The sequence below is a fragment of the Narcine bancroftii genome, chromosome 4 (genome assembly GCF_036971445.1).
Source record: "Narcine bancroftii isolate sNarBan1 chromosome 4, sNarBan1.hap1, whole genome shotgun sequence".
In the NCBI taxonomy this organism is placed as follows: domain Eukaryota; kingdom Metazoa; phylum Chordata; class Chondrichthyes; order Torpediniformes; family Narcinidae; genus Narcine; species Narcine bancroftii.
Window position 1 is genome coordinate 288377517 of NC_091472.1, and position 20672 is coordinate 288398188.

Consider the following 20672-nt stretch of genomic DNA (forward strand, 5'->3'; position numbering starts at 1 on the left):
CCTGTGACTCCTCCCCTCAGAATCCCCATAAAGGCTGGTTCGCCCAAACCCCTCCCTTAGTACCTGCCTTGGAACTGGGCCAGCAGCATGTGATTAAAGCCTATTAATCACACCCCTCAGTCTAATGTGATTAATTGATAGCGCTACAATTTCTCTGGGTTTTTTTCCATCTTGGTGACTCAGGCAGATACTTCACAATCTGAGGTGACATGTCTGCATTCAAAAGAAAATTGTTAAATTAGGCTCAATGTTGCCCAGCAATATTCAAGTTAATTTAATCCATGTCCAATTTCATAGAGGCCCACTTGTATGCAAGTAATAAAATGTTTTGCTTTGGCTTTCATTGAAATTGTGGCAGAAGTGAAATCCCATGGTTTGAAATGCTGCAGTCAGCCAGCATTACTTCTTCCCATTATCTTTTTAAAATGAAATTGTTTTTACATGTGCATCAGTACAGTGTGAAGGCAAGGTGCTGTTTGTGTGCACAGTTAACATGAGTGTGCCTGAACAGGTTTTTATTACTTTTGAAGATTTCAATTAGAGCAGCTAGAACAGATGGTAAGTATTAGTGATCAGGTAGAAGGATACTAGGGTTGGATGTACAGCTGGTAGGAGGAATAATACACTGATTACATTTTGTCTTGGAGGTGGAGCCCAGCTCAGCTGTAAATTCTCCTTTAGCTTGTACAGTATTGTCACTTGTCCACAACCGAATTAACAAAAGTCCGAGGCGGATTTCACCAAAACCAATACGGAATGTACAATTTCATGGATTTAAAATAATGGATGAAAGTTGAGTTTTGTTACATTTTGTGTATTTTAAAAAAAATCTTGTTTGCTTCTGCAAAGTATTAAAATTGATGTAAAGGTGGAGCCCTAACCATCATCCTAGTATTCAAAAACAAGGTTTGTTTTGTTATATATGAAATGGTTTTAACATTCGACTGATCTGTGATGACCAGAAGTACATTATGCTGCTTTGTCAGTGATGCTTTTACTTTATGCCAGTCATTCCCTCTCCCACCACTTGTTCTAGTGTAACCATTTAATGGCCAGTTGCCTGGCAACAAGAGCTATTTCTCTGCACGAGGCAGAACTGTACTGACTTTTGGGGATTACGATTGGAGTGCAGGCATTCAACGTGAAGTGAAGTGGGAGGGTGCAGGGGAAGGGAAGGAAGGTAGGGCTGGGGTTGGGATGCAGATGGAGGTGATATTAGACAGCTGGAGTTCTGGAACATCATATTTGGTCCAGAATTCAAAACCCTATTGATTTCAACAGGGTATGTACGGCACAGATTTAGAAGGCAAATGGAGACGTAGATTTGCCTTTCAAAAATAATATTGTTTTATGTCACCTTTAAATTATCCATAAGGGTGTGCTTTTTAAAGTGACTTTATTTATTTAGTTTTATTAAACATCTCTGGATCCCTAAGTACTTTAAAAATTATTGAAATTAATGACAACTCTCACAGTTCAAAGCCCTGGGCCCCCAGCTCTGCCATCAGTCAAATGCTGTCAAGGCAGTTTCAGATGTGAGACACCCTTGAAGCAAGTGCAGCTGCCGAGCAGCATTCCAGGGAAGACTGAGCCTACTGCAGCGGGGGCAACATATGGAGCCCTTCTGGAGAAAGGTGAATAGAATGGTGGGGAAGCTGATACCAATGTCTTGTTGGATGCTGAAGAAGCAGGAGAATTTCAACAGGCGTTTAAGTCGAGATTTGTAGCAAAAAGACCAAGGTTCCTTTTCAATTGTTGGGTAATAATACATTGTATACTTTCAGTTTTGTCTACTGTGTTGTCATGAGAATTGGCTGGCCCCTGACACAATCAGGAAACCTATATGCCCAAGGCCCTTCAGGAGCCCTTCTTGCCCTTGGCACCCTTTCCCATCCCAGCTCCGATACCTGTTTCCCATGAGCCAGTCTCCAGCAGCTCACAGCCCGTACAGGTCCCTGTGTTGGCCTCACAACTGCTGAGTCCGCCGCTGTGGCCACCGCTTTGCAGGGTCATCTTGGCTTCTCCTCCTCAACAGGGAGAGTGGGGGGGCTTTCTCCCTCAAGAGTCTGCAACCTACCGTAGCTGCCGAGCACAGGCACTGTCATCGCTGTGTCATTTTGTTGCTTAACAGGCCATTTAAAGGTAAATGTTCCATAATTGAGCATGCATTTTTAACTGTAAGTAAACAGAGAGTCACCCCCCCTCACAGAAATGAGGCCCCAGTGAGGAATGAACTCGTGACCCCTGGTTTACAAGACCAGTGCTCAAACCACTGAGCTATCAGAACCTATTATGAAGCTGCTGGTATCAGGACTGGGCAGTTGAACTCTTTGGAGCAGGGCTGTGACTTCTACTGTCTGCTCTCCCAGATCTGCAACAACAGTAGCACACTGCTGTTACAGCAGTTCCAATAGTGCGGCCATTTGTTTTAAGCATGATGCGACCCATTGACCTTTCGTCAAAGGAAAGGATGATTATTTTTTCTTTTATTACATGAGGCAATTATGTTTATTTTAGGTTGAGCTAACTGAATTATAATTGTCCCTTGGTTTCCAAAGACCAGTCACACCATATCCAATGGTTTGTTAATATGTCGATACAAAAATCTCATCAGATTTGTAATGTGTGACTTCCATTTCATAAATTTGTGTTCACTATTCCTAATACTGTTTTAAATTCCAAGGGCCAAAAAGATCCCAGCATTTTCCATACAACTATGCAAAGTAGCTGGAGGTGAACAAAAAAATTCATTCAGCAAACTCAAATGTCATTAGAGACGGGTATAGTGCCAGAGAATTGGCGTATTGCTAATGTGGTTCCTTTGTTTAAAAAGGGTCCAAGGAGCAAGCCTCGGGTTGTAAGTTTGACGTCTGTGGGAGGTAAATTAATGGAAAGCATTCTTAGAGATAATATATAAGTATCTGGAAAGACAGGGTCTGATCAGGAATATTCAACACAGGTTTGTCTGTGGAAGGTCATGTTTGACCAATCTTGTTGAATTTTTTGAAGAGGTGACTAGGAATGTGGATGAAGGGAAAGCAGTGAATTTTATCTATATGGACTTCAGTAAGGCCTTCGATAAGGTTCCGCATGGAAGGTTAGTTAGGAAGGTTCATGTGCTGGGCATCAACTTTGAGATAGTCAAATGGATTCAACACTGGCTGGAAGGGAGATAATAGAGAGTTGAAGTGAATAACTGTCAGGCTGGAGGCCGGTAACAATCGGTGTGCCTCATGGATCTGTATTGGGTCCCTTGCTGTTTGTCATTTACATTAATGATCTGGATGATGGGGTTGTAAATTGGATTAGTAAATAGGCAGATGATAGTAAAATTGGTGGAATTGTGGATAATGAAGGTGGTTTTCAAAGGTGGCAGAGGGACTTGGACTTGTTAGAAGAGTGGGCTGAAAGATGGCAGATGGAGTTTAGTGCTGAGAAGTGTGAAGTGCTTCATTTAGGAAGGAATGATCAAAACAGGACATACGTAGTAAACGGGAGGGCATTGGGGAATGCAGTGGAGCAGAAAGGTGCATCGTTCCCTGAAGGTGGAATCTCATGTGGATAGGGTAGTGAAGAAGGCTTTTAGGATGCTGGCCTTTATAAATCAAAGCATAGAATACAGGAGTTGGGAGGTGATTTTGAGACTGTTCAAGGCATTGGTGAGGCCAAATTCAGAATATTGTGTGCAGTTCTGGTCACCGAATTATGGGAAGGATATCAACAAGGTAGAGAGAGAGTGCAGTGAAGATTTATGAAAATGTTACCCAAGTTTCAGAATCTCGATTGCAAAGAAAGATCGAGCAGATTAAGCCTTTATTCCTTGGAGCGTAGAAGGTTGAAAGGGGATTTTATAGATGTATTTAAGATTATGAGAAGGATAGATAGAATTGATGTGGATAGCCTTTTGCCCTTGAGGGTAGGAGAGATTGAAACACGAGGAGTTAAGAGTTATGGGGCAAAAGTTTCGAAGTAACATGAGGGGGGACTTCACTCAGAGATTGGTGGCTGTATGGAATGAGCTTCCGGGAGAAGTAGTGGCGGCAAGGTCCATTTTGTCACTTAAGGAAAAATTGGATAGGTCTATGGATAGGAGGGGAATGGAGGGTTATGGGCAAGATGCAGGTAGGTGGGACGAGAGGTGAGAACTTAGTTCAGTGCAGGCTAGAAGGGCCAAGATGGCCTGTTTCTGTGATGTGTAATTGTTATATGGTTATATGTTTAACTTGCCAGCAGCCTACATGTTATCTGCAATCCCTTTGTTGTTGACTATGACCGTGTTCATCTGGCCTCAATGCAAAAATAAGAGCTACACAAATAACCTTTCCATATCAAAGCATTGCTGTACTCAAAAATTGATTTTAGTTTTAATTATATTCAGAATCAAACTTTATTGTCACAAACATGTCACAGAATTCATGATTTTGCAGTGGCACCTAATGATGCAATATTGCTGTAAAATTGCATTTAAAATTACATGTAGTAGAAAAAAGAACAGAAAGTGAGGGAGTGTCTGTGGTTCATTGTCCATTCAGAAATCTGATGGCAGAGGGGAAGATGCTGCTTTTGTGCAGATGGCTGTTTCTCTTCAGGCTCCTGTACCTTTTTCTCAATGGTAGTAGTGTGGAGAGGGCATGGCCTGGGTGGTGTCGTTGAGGATCGAGGCTGCTTTCTTAAGACACCACCTCTTGTAGATGTCCTCAATGAAGGGGAGATTAATGCCCATGATGGCACTGGCTGAGTTCATAACGCTCTGTATTTTTTTTTCTTGTCATCTGTATCTCCATACTAGGCATTAATCCAACCAGTCAAAATGCTCTCCATGGTACACCTGTAGAAGTCTGCAAGAGTCTTTGGTGAGAAAACAAATCTCCTCAAACCCCTAACAAGCCTCCGTGTTTGCATTAATATGGAGGCCAGAGGGCAGCTCCTCAGAGATGTTAACTCCCAGGATCTTGAAGCTCTTGGCCCTCTCCTTTGCTGACTCCTCGATGAGGACTGTTTTTTTTTCTCCCCCTTCCTGAAGTCCACAATCAGCTCTTTCATTTTGCCAATGTTGAGTTGTTGTTGTGGCACCATTCAACTAGTTGATCTATCTTCCTCCTGTACACTTCCTCATTGCTGTCTGTGATTCTGTTGACAACTGTGGTCTTGGCATAATGAAACATAAATAACTTGTTTATAAATATCTTGTTAAAATGTATGCTTCAGTGTAGAACAAACAGAATCCTACATTGTCAGAGATGCCATCTTTCAAATGAGATCAAACTACACCATTAGGTGGGCATAAAAGATCCCAATATACTATTTTTAACAAGACCCAGGAGTGTTAATACCCACTTTCTTAGCCAATGTTCAATTTTAGTTGCTGTTACACAAATTAATTGCAATGTGCCCAACATTGCAACAGTACTTGGAGTCATATACCCCTTTTACACAGATGATTAAAGTGGGGTATTATCAGCCTTTTGAGCACTTCACCTTGCTGTGTAAATGCATCAAAGGTGGATTAAGGGCTTGAATTTACCCAGCTTTAATCTACCAAGATACATCGTGTCAAAGGTGGACTGGGGTTGTACTACACGTCCTGCCGCTTGCTTCAGGTAGGTGTAAAGAGACTCACCGATGCAGATTTTCTTCTGTGTGGACAAGCAAGCCGGTTTCCAGAGACGAGTAGTGTGTATATGTCAATAACACAGCTTTTCAATTGGAAAAGGGCAAGAGTTATAAACACAGAATCCGGTCCTGCACCTCAGCTAAGTTTAACAATAAAGTATCCAGATGCTGGGGTCGAGTGCAATAAACAAATGTGCTGGGGGAAATCTCAGTTGGTCACACAGCATCCATAGGAAGTAGAGGGTCAACAAGGCTGGTTATGATGCCCTTTTTTTTTCCTCTATGGATGCTGAGTACCTCCAGCACATTTGTGCATTGCCTTTACCTCAGCTTGTCCTTGCTGACCAGGGTGTCTTCCTGAATCTATTCCCATTTGCCTGTGTTGGGCCCATATTCCTCTAACCTATTCCAATCCATATTCCTATCCAAATGTCTTTCAATACGTTCGGAATACTTCCTAAACAGCTTTGGACAGACAGAGGGTGCATTTGATAGATGCAGGCTTTTTGTCCCTTTAGATGTTTTGCCAAGACATGTATATCCCTCAGCTGTCACTAAATGATCATTTATCACATTTTTCTGAATTGGGTTCTTTTGGGGAGGTTTTCCTGCAGGAGAGTTGTGATTGTACAAAATATTTCCCATTGATCATGAATCTCTCTGGAACATTCTTGGAATGCGGAAGGTAGCTTTTTTTGTAATATTTTTATTTCAAGGGGTAAAATGCTATTAATTACATTGAAAATAAAATTCTCGTTCATGTAATTTTTAAAAAAAATGTTAAATCTTAAAATGTTAATACCACACAAGAAAAAATAAACTATTATTGGAGTTTAATATTCTTAACAAGCCTTCAGAAGAGTGCATGACAAAGATCATCTATCCACACAAGTTTCTTAACATCAATTCCAGTGAGGGTTTTTTTGGTACAATTTCATTTCAATTTTTTATGTTTGTGTCCATTTAGCTTCTTCATTTTTAATGTGATCCTTAAAATTTAATCCATTAAGTTTTTAATTTTGTCTCATTTTCAACTTTAGCAAAGTTACTGCATTGACCCATTTTTGTTTTCTTTCCCTGGATGATATCACTTTTGGATGTTACACAATTAAACATGGAGTTAACAGATTACTACACAAATATATTTTTTAAAATGATACAATTGATACTTGTGTTCCAAGGAGAAATGTCCATATGGCTATAGCAGTAACTATTGACTGTATCCTTTAGTTTGAGTCAAACCGCAGATCAATAATGCTCTAAATCTGTACAGCAATACACAGGTGTGAATGCAATATTCCTTTTGGTCCTTATTGAAACTTGCAGCCACATTAGCAGTAATGGTGATACACATTCCATCTGCATTGGACTTGTTACAAGGTTAAATTCATATGCAAGGCTGATTAATTTTATTACATTTGGTAATCATATTTATTTTGGATTCCACTAACTGAATTATAATTGTCTTTTGATTTCCAAAGGTCAGTTGCACCACATCCACTGGTACATTTAGTTTAAAAACCTCAAATCACAAATGACTTCCATTTCATAAATTCCTGTTGACTATGCCTAATCCTGTTTTTAAATTCCAAATCCCTTAAAGATTGCAGTATTTTCCATACCCCTCGTGTCAGACAAGCTGGATGCTCTCCCTGCCTTTCCTTGCTATTTATTGGAGGTTTCGTTGCTACCTTCCATTCTGCAAAAACCTTTCTGGAAACATTTGGCAGTCAGTGCATCTGCTATCTCTGTAACCACCTCTTTCAAAACCTTAGGACCTGGGGATTTATTGTTCTATTCTTGTAATGTGTACCTCCAATTTTAGTATTCATGCCTTGTCCTTCGTTTAGATATGCAGATCACTAAGCATAAAAACACCTCACCACCCCTGTTCCTTATAATTGAAATACAGTATATGTTATGTTCAGTTTTAATACCAGGAAGCTCAATTGTTACAATTCTTTATATTTGCAACATTAAATATAACGAGTGTTGAACTTTAGATCCTAAATGATGGCATGTGTCAGTTTATTGGTTTTGAATGAATGGCCATTGCAGATGCAAGAGGCAAGGTGCTAGCAGAATTGGAAAATATTACTCATTGATTGCGACCTAGAGTCCAGAATAAAATGAATGCTCAAATTGTGATGCAGTATTGCAAATCTTGCTGTTTTGTTCAATTCATTGACCATTCCATTCCAGATGTGTTGGCTTTTATGTGGCTGCAGGTATTGGTACGCTTGACTAATCTAAAGAGTTCAAGATTCAATTTACTGTCATTGTAATAAAATACTGTCATATTACATGAAATTTCTTTTTGCCTGCTGCAAGGCAGACAGATTCTCCACTGGCAGGATATGCCTAAGTGCCTCTTACAGTCTTCTGCTGTTAGAATTTCAGTCAGTCAGAAAGAGAGAGAAGCAAAAGAGAGTGTCCCCCCCACCCCCCCCCCCACCCCAGAGTCACTGAGTGTCCATAAATTCGCCTCCAGTGCTTCCGCAGTCCAACAGAGTCAAAGACTGGCAACCCGAGCTCCAGATTTGAACCTCCGACAAGGTCAGGAACCCTTCAGCGACCTCAGCATCTCCTCGCATCCTGGTTCCGATACTTGGTATTCCTCCAGCCAGTCTCCAGCACTCTGCAGCCCGGTGCAAGTCTCCCGACAGCAGTCTCCAGCAGCTCACAACTTCCACGGGTTCCTCGCCTCGAGTCGCCAGCAGCCTGCCACGCGTGCTGGTCCTTCAGCCGCAGAGCCCCCTCACTGGTCCGCCAGCCTGGTCACAGTTCCCGCGGGTTGTCTCCTCCACTCTTCCTTCCTGGGGGTGGGGAGGGAGGGGGGATCTTCCCGTCCTCTGGTGCCCTGCTCCTAATGCTCTGCTTCCCCAGGGTCTGCAGCCCCTTGTGGTTGTTGCTGATTAACAGGCGCCACCATCGTGAGCTCAGACCCGCGGTCATGGGATTTTAAATAAAACCAATAGAGTTGTTCTCTACCATCTAATATCAAATAAATAGACCTTAAAGGCTATAATCAAGGTATGTCAGAAGAATTTTTATATCATTGCCATGTCTGTTAAACTTCAGCCATGTTCTAAAATGTTCAAGTGCTTCTGACCATTCAGTAAAATGGTGAGCTGGTTCAGACTGCTTACCAAGCTGAAATGATAAACGAGGTGTCAGAGCCAACAGTTTCAACAAGATGCACACCATCTTCATGGGATTGGCAGTGCATTGTGTTGCCTAGCAACCAGTAGAAGTCTCTGTGTCAATTGAAGAAAAAATAGTGGATTTTTATTTGATTTCCCTCTAGATGCAGGGTATCAGACCTTGAAGAAATCAAATATATTTACCTGCATAAATTTATCAACGTATAACATCATTTGAAATGAGTAGTCCAGGCTATAGTTATTTTAATATATTTCCTCCCTTTCATTACTTGAAAGGGAGGAAATATACAAAAATATACTAAGTAAATGAATTAAACTGTTTTAGCTGTTACATTACAGATAGTCTTTTGTATATCCTTAATTTTCCAATACTAAATTAAAATTGACAGGGCATTTACCAAAAACACATTATTGGAGGGTGGCAGGATTATCTGAATGGAACAATACAAGAATAACAATATCAAGAACAATTAAACAGCACTTTGCAAGGAGTTGATCACACTGTGTCAATTAATACTCATTTTCCTATTGGTTTATTTTAAAAGGCTGCCACTCAAGACAGATCTGCAACAATAAAATGTCAATTTAATTACCTGGCAGCAAGAAGTTTCACACCAATATATATTTGGTGTTGTGATCAGTCCTTTGAGTTAATCTAAATAACATTTCCAGCTCTACATACGACAATGAGTTCAGTCAACTTGGAGGACACATTTATAGTCACTGTTTTAATTTATGCATGGTATATTTAAAAAAAATGCAAAATTGACTGATACTACCCATTGTATTGACAATTATCTTTGTTAACAGCATCATTCATTGTCTCTGCATTAACTGATTCATTTCCATTGCATGGGAGCTTTTTTAGGAGAAATAGGTACATATTGCGAGGTCGTCATTTTCTTTGCCAATACAGTACATTTCCCCGTTTCTGAAAGGCTAGGGACCATACGTTGCTCAGTTTTTCGGTTATCGGAACAAAACCGAAACAACTCAAAATAACACAGTAGCATCAGCCTTCGCTGGTCCCCGACACCACCCCTCTGCCGCCGGTCCTAACTAGAGTCCCCGGTCCCGGGAGCCCAAGGTCCCCGCTCCACCCGGGTGGCCGCTCTCCTTGATGACTCCAGGACAATGGATTCTTCCAACCGCTTGCAGCTGGGATACAGCAGCATGCAGTTTGTAAACCAAGTATAGCAGAGGGTAAAGAAGAAATGGAAAGAGACAGGAGGGAGTTACCTGAAACAAGGGCAACCAGCATCAATGCCCTTTGGTTTAAGGGCTGACCCTTGCACCTAATTTTTCGCCACGTGCTGCCTGACCCACCAACTTCCTCCAGTTGCTCACTTATGGCTTGAGATTCCAGCCTGCTTCTCTGAGCCGACATCGAGCCATTCAGTGTCTGTCTTCCCACCTAGTTCTGCTCTGTTGTTACCAAACTGACGCCAACAGAGCGTCAGAGCCCCACGTGAGGAAGTCGGGTGATAAATTTTTTTCAACTTGTGACGTCATGTCAGCGCCGCAAAAAGTTTGGTTTTTGGATCTTTTTTGGTATTCATAACTTCAGATACAAGGAAACAAAATGTACTGCACTAGGTTAGACAATGTACTGCCTGAAATGCTCTGACTATGTAATGACTAAACAGCTTTGACCTTGTGAAGTGTGTCTGGTGTTAGCTAACTATTCCAGGATCATTTTCAAACTTGCATACTGTCACTGACCATTATTAAGCACAGCACATCACTGAGACCAATTATTACCATTGCTGTGAGATTTCATGACATTTTTAAGTTTGATTTTTGAGTTAGAGAGGGTTTTTTTTTCCTTTTCATTTTAACTTACTCTGCCATTTGGAGAAATGTATTGTCATTTTTGCTTTGCTGACAAGCTGAAAAGCAGAACAAAGGCACAAAACCATGTCTCGGAAGCATCAAATAGTGTTTCAAAACTGTGTCAAGTCCATCAAACTGCATGGAGAGTTAAGTTTTACTTTATCAGATGTTTGTAAGTCATGTGTAATATTTACATTGTAAAATATGAACAGAGTTCATAAAATCTTAGGAAAATAGTGCTTAGATGATGATGGAAGTTTTTAAAAAATCGTTTTCTTTTCCATATGAATTTCAAAATTGCAGCCACTGCAAGTCAATTGTGTTCCTGTAATTTAGCCTGCAATAACATCAGATTCTTGGCTTTCATCTTGAACCACATGATTTTAGCATTTGGTGAAATTAGTTCATGCTTTTCAAGTATGAAAAAAATTCATTGGACACTGATAGAGAGGGTAAATATTTAGGGTGGAAGGTGGGTTCACCTGTTGAAACTCCAGTGAAGCCAGAAGCTTCAGAAGGCTGATTATTACTCAGGCCAGCTTAAAGCTGTTCCAACATCCAGTATCCCAATGGAGCCTCGATGCTGTCTGACACTTCCAGACTGGAAATGATGTGCTCCAGACTTCACATTGATTCCTGTGAGAGTTTGGAGATGAGCTCCCCCGTGCTCCTTGACATTTCTTGCTCTCTGTCAGACAGGCTGAGTAATGAGTAACACACCAAGCTCAATTTTACCTGCAGCTGCACCAGCCTCCTGAGTGCAGGACAATCATCTGAGTGCTCCAAAGCAGTGTGCTCAGTTCCTCCGGGGAGCTCCTCTGGTTTAACTCAGCCACTGGTAGCAGGTGTTTCTCCACATTGCACCTCAGATTCTGCTATTCTGTTACAGGATACAAGCTGATAATATATGACATCAGCCATAATGATTTAATGGCCCAAATTGTCCATCAAATTTGTTTGTCACCTGCCACGAAAGCCCACATACTTGGAGTGGGCAGTCTTTCACTGAGATTAAGGGCTGGGCACCTTGCATCCTTCCTGTGCTCTGCCTCCTCCACTGAGATGTTAAGGATCAAATCTGAGAAGTCGAGAATGCATTTCCTGCCTGAACACCAAGTCTTGCAGAAATGAGAACAACCACAGCATGCCACAATTGCAGCCGGTCATTCCTTTACTGAAAATTGTTGTGCAGGACAATTAGCACTGGATTGGGCTATATTAAAATAATAACCATCAGAACCTGTGTGTTTCATGCAGAAGGTCACCATTGCATCCTGATTGGTTTGCCCTTAAATATTGCACTGAATGAAAAGATGGATTGTCACCTTGTCATGGTGGAGAAGCATGTGTGGTCCTGTGATCTCAAGAGTGTTGTCCAGAGTTGTGCTCCTGGTAGGGTCACCCATGGAAGATAGGGTCAAGGGTGAGGTCGCTGACAAAGAGCAATCCAACCAAGCCAGACAGACAGATGAAGTTACTCTGACCTGGATGGCTGTGAAGGTGGACGAAAGCTGCAACAAATTCATCAGCTATTGTCGTGGTTTCCATGCCATTGGAATCGGTTGATTTGTGAGTGCAATATCAAGTACACGTTAAGCAAATACATGCACAGACATTTTCACTGTCAGAACAAAGGCCCTCATGAGGGATAGCCACGACGATGACGTGAAAAGATGCATCTTAACTGGGTCATTCTGGTCAGTTTCATGGCAATGGATTTGTGTGACCTAGCAATCCCGTTACCCTTGGGGTAATAATTACAGCCTGGTTTTCATTTTTTGTACTCTTAATACTTGATTACTAGAAATGGAAAGGAGATTGGGGATAGTTTGTCTCTTGGACATCAGTTAGTCAAACTATACTTTTGAATAAAACCTGGCATTGCAGATGATTATGTATCGACAATCAAACCAGATGGTAGTGGGTTTGATCACGATGGCAAATAATCACTTGGGATTGCCAGCATCTGCTTGTGAACAAGCATCTGCTGAAGAGAGAGAAATCTATGCCAGACTTCTCTCTCCAGAGTGAGTGAAGGAATAACATAATGGCCCTGAGATTTTCAAATGCTTTGACTGTCTCTTAATGAGGAACTGCTTGGTTCACGTGTGTGATGTGGCTCATAGCCAAGGGTATCATTACATCCATTGAGTTATTCTTTATTGAGAATATTTTTTTTTTAAATAATTGTGTTGAGGCAAATAAAATTATTACAAACCATTTGCTAATTGCTGCTAAATCTTAGTGTTGAAAATCTAACATTATTTCTCATGAAAGTAAACAGGAGGTCTAGTGCAGTACACAAAAGTGCGGGAGAAACTCAGCAGATCACCTGGTAAATATCTCCAGCACTTTTGTGCACTGGCTTATTTCTCATGAATTCTGACAAATTAAAATCAATGTCAATTAATTCGAATTCCTCACTGATACCTCATTTTCAATAAGTCAATGAGTAAAACCTTGGCTTCTGATGGTCTTTGATACTAAGCATTAATCAGAGAGATTAACAAAATATTGAAATCTACAGTCTAGGTCAGAGGTGAATGGGATTTTAATTGTTAACTTTGGTAGATGGGCGAACTTGGCCAAGGTTGCATTGGAATGATCGTCTAAAGCAGGGGTGTCAAACTCAAATTCACGGAGGGCCAAAATTAAAAACTTGGACCAAGTCGAGGGCCGAACTAAATATTTATTGAAAATTTTCAACAACATCTGCATGTTTTCTCTTCTTTCAACATATGTAATGTTAAACTTTAGGATATAACTTTAGGAGGATAATGTTACAGGGCAGGAGTAGGTAGCTCAAGTTCACCCTTTGCTTGACCTGAGGGAAACCTATTTGGTCCCTGTGGAGATGTAGTCAGCATTCACAGGCTGTGTCCATTTTGGCCTGCATCAGGACTCAGCATTTCCTGCTCACTCCTCAGGCTCTAGGCCTCTATTCACCCTCGACCCACCATCCCTCTACCTGACCAGTCCTTTACCCAACCTCTACTCACCCCTCACTCCACTCGCTCTGCCTCTACCCACCCCATCCTATACACGCCCCTCTACTGCCTCTCCCCTCAACCTGTTCCTCCCTCTACCCATCTCTCACCCTCTAATCACCCCTCCCCTACTCGCCCTGCCCCTCCCCTTTTACCTCTTCCCTATCTACCCCTCCTACTCATCCCTCCCTCTAACTGCCCCTCGCACCACCATAACTTCCCCTGCCCATTACTCCTCACCTACACCCTCTGCCCACCCCTGCTTACCCACCCACTCAGGCCCAGCGCACTGCCGATCAGCCTTTGCGGACAGCCACCATCTCTCTCTTCACGTGCAGGGCCGAACCAGCCGTCCCTGGGGTCCGTGCGGGTGCAAGCGCTGAAGGCCGTGGCGAGCAGGAGAAGTGCGCTCGCGCTGTGGAAGGGCCGTCCGGTGCCAGTCAAGCTGCCCGGGGGCCGTGCGCAGCTGCCATGCCCGTCGCGCTGACGGGAAATCACAGGCGCTCGCCCATCCGCCGCACCGCTCGACAGGTGGGAGAAGTGACTGGTTGTGCGGGGAGCCTTCCAACCGGCTTGCCGGCTGATGACATCAACAGACTTCTCACGTTACAATTTCTCGTGTTACAATGGGGAAGGATGTGCAATGAAGGGGGAGGATGGTGGGGGTGACATTACCAAAAAACAGCATCGGCTCTCACTGCAGGGCGGGCCACCTCTAATACATTTTTGAAATGTGTGGTCTAAAGGTTTTTTTTAGAAAGAGTGGTATTCAGGCTCTCAAGTTGCAGATAAGTTAAGGCAGGAAAGCAGTTAGGGGATGTCACACTGTGGGGAAATAAATCTTTTAAGTTCTTCGGGATCACACAACTCTAAATTTAAGTATGACACCAAGGTTGCAAACGGTCTGGTTCACTTGCAAGCAGAAGGAGATCTGGGACCAGTGACTAAATAACAGAATTTGTGACTAAATAACAGAATTTGTGACTGGGATTGAAGAGAATGTGAATTCTGTCAATCTGTCATTTGGTTTGGAGATGGAATCTGGTGAATGTTGTTGCATCTTGGGTAGATTCAAGATGGATGCCCCCACATGAGGTCTGGCATGTGTATGTACTGTCTTTTGTGCTGTTTGTTTAGTTAATAAAACTAGTTGTTTTAAAAAGAACCCAAGTTTCTTTATTGTAATAAAAGAAACATCGCATGGTACCAGGAGTGGAAGAAACAGCCAAGTTCTGCTGTGCACAGAAGTTAAAGAAAAAAAAAGAAACAAACAGTGTGCATAGTGAGTAACAGTTAATATCAGCAGATAAAATATGGAGAGTTTCAAAGTCCTAATGCTGTAAAATGAACTGGAAATGTCGACCATGAGTGGAGGCTGTTCAAACAACCTTTATGCTGTACCTGCAAACTTTTGGAATTGATAGCGAACCGGATACACGGAAGATTACATTGCTAATCCAGCAGTAGGCTAGACATGGTGGAGATGCTGAGAAAGGTAATGGCCTGGTCGATCAGTGTATCATCGTCCCTGGTTACATATAAGAATTGTTTGTAGACTGGATGGATTTGTTTTCTTTGGAGTTGAGGGGAAATCTAACAGATTTACAAAATAAGAAAGGAATAGATAAGGTCAATGGCAGAAAACATTTCTCCAGAGACTTCTCTAAAACTGGAGGTTTAGGTAATGGCTAAGAAGTTTAGAGGGGATCTGAGGAACAACTTTTCATCTAGGATGTGGTGGAATCTGGAATGCTCTATCTGATGTGGAGACAGTTCCTATCACAACATACTTGAATTGCAAAGGTCTAGCGAGTGCTGGATAACAGTCAATATAGATATGTGCTTGATGGTATTTATGGGCTTGATGGACTTTACGGACTGTCTCTGTGCTTTTATGACTCAGTGATATTGCATCTGGCAATATATGGTTGAGAAATATTAGTGAGCTGATGGAACCTTGTATATTGAGGAGATGGATCCTTGAATATTGAGGAGAAATCATCACTAGTGATTTTTTTTAATGAGGGCACCCAGATATTTGCTGGAAATCCTGCTGCATCCACAGTGCTTTCTATCATAAAATACAGAGCCCAGTTTAATTTACTATGTCTTAAAGATCTACAATTGTTATCTGCCTGTGGGTAGCACATTTTGTTCTGTCAGCTAACCTTCACTATGAATATCACTTATTCTTAAGGGACCATTATTCTTGACCTGCTCGTTCCCTACTGGGAAACCAAGTTGACTCCCTGTGTTTAAATTTCAAATTGCCATTAAGGATTTTGCTTCTCCCTCAAATAGCAAATTGTAGGCTTGGCAGATAATTGGTACTTTATGAGGACATAGTGAAATAAAATAGTTAAAGCAGCAGATGAATAATGGTGTCAAAGCTTAAGGAGAACTTATAAAGCATTCTGTTTCTTGCTTCTCCAAAAAAGCTTACCTCTTGGCAGCATGTGGGCTAATATTTAAATTTTTGTTTCAGAAACAACAAAGAGAAAAATGAAGACAGAAGAAATCAGGAACTAACCGGGAAGTCTCAGTTGGAGTCAAATTGTAAAGATTTTTGAAGTAAGTACACGTTCAAGAAATGGTAATGATTATCTAGGTGAAATTTCATGTGGCTTGCTGTGATTTTAGTGTTTTGCTGTGATATCAAAATCTCAAATGTCATCGGTTTTCAGTGAGGATAGCTCAAGTTCTTCTTAAGTTCCATTCTCAGTAGGTCATGGCTCTCTCCATACGATCAGAATATCAACAGGATTTCCCTTCTTGACAGGTGGGCTCCTTGTGGTGACAGAAATCCCACTGGAGCATCATCCCCTACATGCTAAATGACCTTCATTCCCACAAGGTAAGGAACACAGTATATTCAGTCGGACAGGCTGCAGCGAGAAAATTCTGCCCATCGTGGGAAGTTGAACACTGGTGTGAAAGGTGACTGATCGGTTTCAAATTGGCATTCACATTGCATGAGGCTTCCAAGGACATTACAGTGCCGTTTAGTAAACTGAAACATAGCAGCTCCTAGTCTGGCTATCATTTCAGCAAAAAAATGTGAAGAATGATGATAAGGACAGACCAATATTTAGAAACTGAATTTTCCAATCAATTATTGCAAATGGATTGACTTAACATAGCAGCCTTGGTGATGTTTTGTAAAGAGATTAAACTCAGCAATAAATGTGCTGATTTGATTGTAGGTTATCCATTGTTTCTTTTTTATTGCTTTGGTGGGGGGGGGGGGGGTTAATGGTACAGCACAGTTTGTTTTAGAAGTGTGCAGCATTTGTTAATATTATGTTTTGCAGCTTAAATCAGAGATCTACCTGATTTACAAGATAATATATTGAAATTAAATGTGCCATCATGCCCATATTGCATCCCTCAGCAATGTTCAGCCTTTTACATAGTATCAAAGCTTTGCCTGTTGGGATAAACTTCAGTTTGGGAAGCAGGAAGCAAGAAAAAAGTGAAGGCAATGCACACCTTTTAGAGTAAGCCCTTTTCTATGTATGTAGTATTGTAAGCACCCTTCTATCAAACAGCAAGGTTTGTGGTCATTGAACATTTCACAGGTTTTTTTGTTAGTTAAAATGATTCACAAACTCCTTCAATAAACAATTCCCTTTTAACTGCTAATAGAGTTTTGCATTGATGAAAGTATTTTAGGATGAAGAATCAAGGTATTTGTGAAATAATTTGTAAATTTTTTTCTGTTATTTTTCATTGTTATACCAATATTTTCAAAGAAAATCTTATGTATAACCATGTCGAGTTTTTAAATCCACAAAACTAGCTAAGATTATATTTCCACAGAGATTGTCAACAGAAGTTAACTTAGTCAGCAAATGAAATGAATCCATTCTGCACATTGAATTGTGATTATTTTACTAAATGAGCTCCCTATTTTTGGAAAAAGCTGCACTATGGTTGGCAGAGAAGGTGTTTTGAAGCTCTTAAGGGGTTGATGCTGAGTCCGTGTTGTTTATCTGTAGTAATAATTTGGATGGCAATGTAGATGGACATCTAAGTTTACAATAGTATCTCGATCAGTTGGAAAGAAGGGCCAATGAGTGTCAAAGAGAATTTAATGCTGACCAGTGTAAAGGGGTTGCACATTGGTAAGTTGAACCAGGGTATGACTTGCACAGTAAATGACAAGGCCATGGAGACTTTTGTAAAACAGTCTCCATGGCCTAGGGGTACAGGCATATAGTTCCCTGAAATTAGTGACTCGGGTAGACAGGGTAGTGAAGAATGTGTTCGGCATGCTTGTCTTCATAAGGTAGGGCATTGAGTGCAAAAGTTGGTATAGCAACCTGAGTCTCAACATGGACAAGACCAAGGAGATGATTGTGGACTTCAGGAGGACCAGGGATGACCACTCTCCACTACACATTAATAGCTCAATAGTGGAGAGAATGGAGCACACCAAATGCCTCTGCGTCCACTTAAGAAGTGACAAACCTGGACACTTAACATCTCCTCACTTGTCAGGAAGGCACAACAGTGACTACACTTCCTTAGAAGGCTGAGAGAGGTGAAGGTACTGGCCACCGTTCTGTCAACTTTCTACATGAACTCTATTGAGATGGACCTGGCAGGTTGCATCACAGTGTGGTATGGATTACTGTAGAGCATTGGATCGGAGGTCAATCCACAGGACCATAAAAGTGGCAGAGACAAGCACCCTCATAGATGTGATTTATCAAGATTGTTGTCTAAAGAGGGCTCGCAAAATTAGGGAGGACCCCTGCCACCCTGCACGAAGCATCGTCCAGCAATACCCATCAGGAAAAAGATACAGAAGTATCAGAAGCGTAACCACCAGGCTGAGGAACAGATTCTTCCCAGGGGCAGTGAGATTGCTGAATGATTGTTAAAACAACTCTCTGTGATTAATATTTACAGTAAAACCCCTGGTATCCAGCAACTATAGGGATTAGTAAATGCCAGATAAATAAATTTTCCGGTTGCTTGAGATTGCGCATTAGTAAATTAATGGCGATGAATAACGATTTTAAGCTTCCGAATTTTTTATCTTATTTATTTTCTGCAATTTTTTTGGAGGCTGCTTGAGGCTGCTAGTTTTTTTAAAGTTCTGGATGAGGTTTTACTATATTAATAATATTTATTTCAATATATGTACATATTTATTGCATATATGTATCATTTGTCTATGTACATGCTTTGCACTGTTCTGCACCATGGACTGGAGAATGTTGTTTCAATCGGATGACAAATGAACTGAACTGAACTGAAAAGTTGGGACCGCATGATACAACTGTACAAGGCTTTAGTGAGACCACGCTTGGAATTCTGTGTGGATTTCTGGTCACTTAGCTACAGGAAGGCTCAATCCACCAGTAGTTGATGGGACCACAGGATGTGAGTTAGAACATAGAATTGTATTGCAGAGTACAGGGCCTTCAGCCCACGATGTTGTACTGACCTATATAAACTACTCAACAATCTAAACGTTCCCAATCTCACACATGCAACCCTCTATTTTTCTTGCATCCATGTGCCAGTCTAGAGCCCCTTTCACACTTGCAAGTGATCCCAGGAATCAAATGGCAATCGGCCTTTAACTGAACACCAGCATCAGATGATCTCATCTCATGTTGGGGATTGACGGCCTCAACCCCTAGTACAATCCCTGGTGTCTGCAGACACCGGAGTTGAAATTAGGGAAGTGTGAAATGGGTGATTGCATTCTGGGATTGAAATAACCCAAGTTTTTTCATGAGTGTAGGAAGAAAAGATTAAAATGAAGTCACAGTGGGAAAAGAGAGAGAGAGAGAGAGGAAATAAATAGCATTAAGTGGCAATAATGTATAATTTTTAAACAGTGTGGGAAAATTGGTAGCGCTATTGCGCACAATTTATAAAGACGATGGGAGAAAAGTAATGGTGGACCTGACTTCCCAGAATGCCATGTGGCAGAGAAACCCCTCTATGAATGCTCCATGTATGCAGCTGGGCATACAGCCCTTTCTCTGCCACATGGAATTCTGGGAGGCACGTCCACCATCATTTTTTTTCCACGATATTTTTAAATGATATGCGATATCACTACCAACTTTCCTACCCTGTTTAAAAATTGTCTGCTATTGTTATTTATTGCTCGCACTTTCCCAAGGTCCCTTATAAAAGTTTATATAGGTTGGCAAAACAACAGGAGCTGAAGGGCTCATACTGTGCTTGATTAATTTTGTTCAAATATAAGATCATAATACATTGATCAAGATTTATGGCAGGTTCACCATCACTCAATGCATCATGACTTCAATGGTAGAAGTTAGAACAGTCCTAATTCTGGGGATGGCTCCTTGCAAGTGTGAAAGCGTTCAGTGTCCCAGTTAGGAGTGGTCAAGTATGAAAAGCCAAACCCCCCCCCATTCCTATCCCAGGACTGAACAGCCAATTTAGTAGGATGCAAGTGTGAAGGGGGCTTAAGAGTCAGTTATATGTCCCTATTGTACCAACCTCTACTGCCACCCTTGCCAAGGCATTCCAGGCACCCACTACTTCCTGTGTTTAAAAAAAAACTCACACTCACACACACACGCACACACAATGACATCTCTCCTTAACCACCTTCTCCTCACGTTATGTTGATGCCTTTTGGTATTTGCAACTGTCATCCTGGGAAAATGGTGCTGGATGTCCACATAATCTTGGAGATTTCTGTTGTCACCTCTAATTTTCTTCACTCTAAAGAGAAAAGCCTTAGCTCCGTTAACCATACTGAGTTATAGGGAGAGGTTGTTGGTTCCCTGAAGTGTAGGAGATTCAGGGTGACTTGACAGAAGTTTATAAAATCAAGAGGGGAAGTGAATGCTCCTAGTCTTTTTACTGGAGTAGATCTGGAGGACATAGCTTTCAGTAAAAGAGGGGAGATTTAGGAGGGATGTGAGAGGCAGAATGTATCTGGAATAGCTGCCAGAGGAAGCTATATATATAAAATCACAATTTGCAAAAAAACATTTGGGCAGATAAGAAAGGTTCAGAACGATATGGACCAAATGCAGGGAAATGGGATTAAACTAGAATGTCAATTTGGGTAGCA

At 41.4% G+C, this 20672-nt stretch overlaps 1 protein-coding gene across 1 annotated transcript in view; it reads left to right on the plus strand.

The window, feature by feature from the left end:
• Positions 1-1844: 1844 nt before the first annotated feature.
• Positions 1845-20672, plus strand: part of csrnp3 (cysteine-serine-rich nuclear protein 3) — a 96899-nt gene continuing 78071 nt past the window's right edge. The window contains exons 1-2 of the mRNA XM_069935328.1: positions 1845-2142; positions 16083-16168. The gene's annotated coding sequence lies outside the window, so the exon portion shown is untranslated. The remainder of the gene's footprint in view (positions 2143-16082; positions 16169-20672) is intronic.